Source organism: Adiantum capillus-veneris, chromosome 13 (genome assembly GCF_014529385.1).
Source record: "Adiantum capillus-veneris isolate H3 chromosome 13, ASM1452938v2, whole genome shotgun sequence".
Taxonomy (NCBI): domain Eukaryota; kingdom Viridiplantae; phylum Streptophyta; class Polypodiopsida; order Polypodiales; family Pteridaceae; genus Adiantum; species Adiantum capillus-veneris.
Genome location: NC_140943.1, coordinates 113,230,918 through 113,236,917, shown reverse-complemented (window position 1 = coordinate 113,236,917; position 6,000 = coordinate 113,230,918).

The window sequence follows — 6,000 nt, the reverse complement described above, 5'->3', positions numbered from 1 at the left end:
AAGCCATGTATACACAAAGCACACAAGAGACACAAGATACCCAAGTTTTTTATAAAACTTCATTCTCCGAGCAAGAAGTATATTGAAGATGAAGTGATTACAACTTAAAAGCTCAAGGACATGCTATTATAGATTGCTTCATAGCTTTCTGGGTTGATTGTGTACACCTGCCGTCTCCTTGGGATGTGCTCCATGGGTATTTTTATACATCATACCAGATGTGAAAGTACGTGGATGATGGGTTGCTTGTGGTCTAGCTTGAAGGTGTATGCATCCAAATGCTCGTAATACAGACCTTGCAGAATATATGAGCCTCTATCAATTTCATTACCCCACTCATTGAGGTACCCCTTCTCCACCTTCTCCTTTGCTGCAACACACTTGACCAGGTAGAAATCCACATCCTCGACGTTGGTCGAAGCATCTAGATTTATAGAAAATGTGTCGCCAGCACATAGAGTGCTACTCAACACATCATGATGACCTTCGTACGTGAAGTCATCGTAGGGGGTTGCTTCATCTTGCGGCTCTGAATCTGACACAGCCTCATCAGGTAATGGCAGTAGAGTATGATAATCCCAAGGCTGTACGTGAGATTTATTGACACATCGATTCTGTCTTCCGTGCATGCATGCATCACAGAAGCATGCCAAGGCTCTTGTTGCAAGGGCAATTGGATCCCCAGGGTTGTGACCACAAAAAGCATACAGAGAGCGAGTTTTTTCTGCAGTGGCACAATTCCCACTTCACCTCCCTGTTCACTTCCCCCTCTTTAACCTCCCAGAACACACGGGCACATTCCCTTTCTTTTGAAGGATAGTGTGTTGGTGCTCCCTATGATGACAGGTTGGCTTGGAAATAAGCAACCACATCAACTGCACACCGTAAAATAGCTCCATTAGGTTTTAGATGTTCATGGGTCAAGGTTCTTTTCACAACTGCTCCTGCACCATCATGCTCCCCCTTGCCGTGCCCTGATCCAAAGAAGAACCAGCTCATCCCCATCTCTGTGAGTCCACCATATCTTGCAATGAAGTAAAAAGGCATGGATCCCTTGAACTGCAAGGCTGCACCATTAGACCACACCCAATGTTGCTTAGGAGTGACACCCTCTTGTTGTAACCGGCATGGTGTAGCATGAAGCAGTGTTGCACGAACAACGTGTCATGCACCTTGTCATCTTATATGAAGAAGTGAATGGTTTTGACTACCTCCCCTGCCCTGCGGTAATACGTTATGTGTACAAAAATGGTTACTTGACTAGGGTGCCAATGCATTGAGTGAATCTCATTTTGTTCCGTGAAGGCATAATTCTCTGCAAAATCAACAACTGACACGACCACATCATCCAAAAACAAAGAAGGCAATCCTTGAATTGTTGTCCTTTCCATTGAGCCACATAGTTATGAGTGATAAAGAGCTCCAACTTGGTCTTCAAGAGTTGAAGAAACTCCCAGCACTGCATTTCTTTGTGCAAAAGATCTTTTCTTTTGTTACTATTTCCCTTCTTGTCTTGAGCTTGTACATATGCAAATACTTACACATTTATACTATTACCCACCTTTTTTGTCTCCAAGCAACATAATTCCAACCTATTCACTCCACATGTCAAACAATCTCCCATCAGGCATTCCCTTCTATGAAAACTGCATCTGCAGGCTTTGGACAGAGAAAAGACTCCCACATATGTGTGACACCTTTGAACATGTGATGTGAAGCCAAGCAACCCTTGTTAATGTTCTCACCTGGGCACACATACTGCATATACAGTCACAACATGCTTTATGCAGCCCAAAAGCACGAGAGGGCATGTGGTTCAGTGTGTCCTTCAAAAAGGACATTTGCACATGGTATTTGCAACAGCATGTGTATCTATCCTTCAGCCGCCTACAAAAGCATGGCTTGAATATCTCAAATATTTTCATGCCAATCTTACAATCTGGATGTTTTTCCTTGAATCTACGAAAGAACTCAACCTGCAACATCCAGATGATGATGAGAATTCAGATTGCTAACTAGGACATCCAACGTTTTCATGAAAATAAATTATAGTGTTAAATAGCACAATCAACATCCTAATGTGCATGCAATAGTGTATGTTAACTAGCATAAAGAGTGTTAATTAGCATATATCTTGTGTTTACCAGGTAACTTTGTATGCTATGTAGAGCACAAGGCATGCTAACTAGCATACTCATTAGGACACCCATCATGCTGTTGAGCATACTAGATGTTAACTAGAAAAAATTATGTTAATTAGCATACATTTTGTACTGACTAGCTAACTCTGTATGCTAGGTAGAACACAAAGCATGCTAACTAGCATACTCCATATGCTAACTAGCATACCCAACCCAACTGCTAGTTCTAACTAGCATAACCCTTGTCTTAAATAGGATACCCATCATGCTAGTGAGCATACTAGGTGTTAACTAGCATAAGTGGTGTTAAACTTGCATACTTTTTGTGTTGAACAACTAACCATGTATGCTATTTAGAACTCAACTAACCATGTATTCTTTTTGTGTTGAACAACTAACCATGTATGCTATTTAGAACTCAACTAACCATGTATGCTTTTTGTGTTGAACAACTAACCATGTATGCTATTTAGAACTCAAGGCTTGGTAACTAGCATAGTCCATATGCTACCTAGAAAACTCCATGTGCTAACTAGCATAATCACTTTCTGTTAGGCATCATACTTATCATGCAATTGAGCATACTAGGTATGTTAGCTAGCATACCAGGTATGTTAATTAGCATACATATTTTGTTTACCAACTAGCTCTGTATGTTATTTAGAACCCAAGGCATGCTAACTATCATACTCCATATGCTAACTACTACAGTCCATATGCTAACTAGCACAGTCCATATGCTAACTATCATACTCACTATGCTAACTAGTATACGCATTAGGACACCCATCATGCTATTGAGCATACTAGGTGCTAACTAGCATAAATGGTGTTAATTAGCATACATCTTGTGCTGACTAGATAACTCTATATGCTAGGTAGAACACAAGGCATGCTAACTAGCCTTACTCCATATGCTAACTAGCACACCCAATCCAGCTGCTAGTTCTAACTAGCATAACCCTTGTCTTCAATAGCATACCCATCATGTGAGCATACTAGGTGTGAACTAGCATAAGTGGTGTTAACTTGCATACCTTTTGTGTTGACCAACTAACTCTGTATGCTATTTAGAACTCAAGGCCTGCTAACTAGCATACTCCATATGCTACCTAGCAAACTCCATATGCTAACTAGCATAATCGCTTTCTGTTATAGACATTATACTTATCATGCAATTGAGCATACTAGGTATGTTAACTAGCATACCAGATATGTTAATTAGCATGCATATTGTGTTAACCAATTAGCTATGTATGCTATTTAGAACCCAAGGCATGCTAACTAGCATACTCCATATGCTAATTAGTACAGTCAATATGCTAACTAGCACAATCATATATGCTAACTAGCAAAAGTCTACAGATCAGTATGTTGTTGGTCAGCATATACAAGTTACTATGCACTAGAGATGCAATGCATAAAATGCATAAGTTATGGTACAAGTATTTGATTGGTCACATGAGGCTCATCTAGGAGGTGCACAAGGTGTTCTATGCACCTTTTCCTCCCCATCCTCTTTCGACGGACATCCTTCTTGTTTGATGAAACGTGAGTCTCCACTTTCGAAAATGTGTAGACCAATTTCTTAATTTCATCAGTGATAGGGCTATGATGGTATTTCTTGTGACAGGCAACCAATGAAAAAAATCAACCATCAACATCAGGCTTCGCCTGTCGTGATCTCCCCTTGTACAAGGTGCACCGATTAACATTTAAGACCCTGGAAATTTTTGCAAGAGGCATGTTTTCCTTTGAATTCAACATCATCTGCAATGCTGCATTCTTCAAAAACAACTCCTCATTGGAACCTGGCTGCTTGACGGTAGCCAGTGTGCTGCGGACATTAGAGACAATTGCGGTCTGTACAGTAGCCTCCTCCTTGAAAGAATCATCATGGATCACCCGAACATGCGGATGTTGAGCAACAAGGTTCAAATTTCCCACTTTGCTTATGTACTTAAACCTTCAGTCCTACTCTTGAAAGCTCTCACAATCTCGAAGGAGATTTTTTTTCTTTCTCATCATTGAGGGCATGATGTTGTCGCTCAAATTTCATTTGTTTCTGCTCCCGTTGTTTCCTCTTTCTTACTCTCTCATATTCCTTGAGTACAGAAGGAGCTGGATCTTGGGAGTTGTAATTCATTGCGTGTAGTGGCTCTCTTCTGCTTTTTCCTAAGAACTGTAGACGTGCATAATATGTTACTTACTTAAAATCACTTAAATGTATAGTTGTCAACACTTGATGATGTAATACACACATACTATGAACAAATTCCCTCACAAATATATAGACGTTACCAACAAAACCAATGACTTCATTTGGAGTGGGTGGGCTACACATAAGATTTGCTTAACATCACATTACAATACGGCTCCATTTCCAGCATTGGAGCTAGTGGAAATAATGTTGGCTGCTAGTTCTCCATTTTTGTAGGTCTGTGTCAGAACGAGAGAAAGAGCTCAGCTTTGACAACTCATCTTTGAGACAGGATGCCCAGCGCAAGGAACAAACGAGAGATAGAGATAGAGAGAGAGAGAGAGAGAGAGAGAGAGAGAGAGAGAGAGAGAGAGAGAGAGAGAGAGAGAGAGAGAGAGAGAGAGAGAGAGAGAGAGAGAGAGAGAGAGAGACTCTCCACGTCATCTTCAGTAAATGAAAACAAAAGCACATGAGAAGGGAAAATAGTTTTTTTATGGAACATTTGAAATTCAAAGGACTTGCCCATCTGTTTTCAATATATGCTAACAAGCACATGTAACTAGCACTGTCTGGGACAACATATTCAGTGACACGTTAACATGCTTCTACCCTTCTCCCCTCGATGAAGTTTATCACCTCCCTTTGAAGTAGTAGCAGTCAAAGGTGACTCAAAGTGTCTATGTTAGAGCTCTTGTCCCCAAAATATACCCAAAAGTCTCAGTTAGTTTCTTTCAACTAACTCTCACTTCCCTACTTGTCGTACCTATGGCTTGTCTCTTTGGACTTGCACTACGTGCCAATGAGGGAGATGGTCGCATTTGCAAAATAGTGCAATCGCGTATAGTGCACCATACCTCTATAAAGGATGGATCATGCTTGCATAAGCCATGTAGTGACTCCAAGAAATCATTCTTGAAGATTGTAAGCTTAATTCATTAAAATACAGCATGCAACTAAATGCATCCACCACTATGTTATATAATATATTTACCTCTTTGATAACGTATTTAAATGTCAAAATCTTGTAGGATCTCCGCCCATGGAACTTTTCTTCCCTTCAATTTAGCCTCACTTGAAAGCCATTTCAGACTTTCGTGGTAAAGTGGCACCATATAAATAGTGTCTCCACTTTTGAAGTGCACGTACTATATCTAATAGCTCTTGCTCATAGCCCCAGTAGTTAAGTTGGGCAAGATCTAACTTTTTGCTTTCAAATGCAATCAAAAATCCCCTTTGCATAAGCATGACTTCAAATGCCTCATTACTTGTATCTTTCTCCAAAACAAACGGCTCATTTGGATCCACTATATCAATATAAGTTCAACTAATGTAGCCACCCTAAGCTTTTCAAAGATTTTTTGTTAGAATTCCCCTCAACTTATATTCTTACTTTTTGATTCAATTGGTTTGTCAATAGGCCTGCAATCTTCATGTAGTCCTTTATGTATTTTTGGTAAAACCATGACATACCAAGAAAAATTTGTAGTTCTTTGATATTTTTGGTGTTGGCTACTTGAGAATAGCTTCTACTTTCTTAGGTTCCATCCGCATTCCCTCTACGGATATAATGTGACCCAGATAATAAATTTTAGTCTCAAAGAAATCACATTTTCTTTCCTTTGTGAATAATTCATGTTTTGTCAATAGCTCAAATACTAG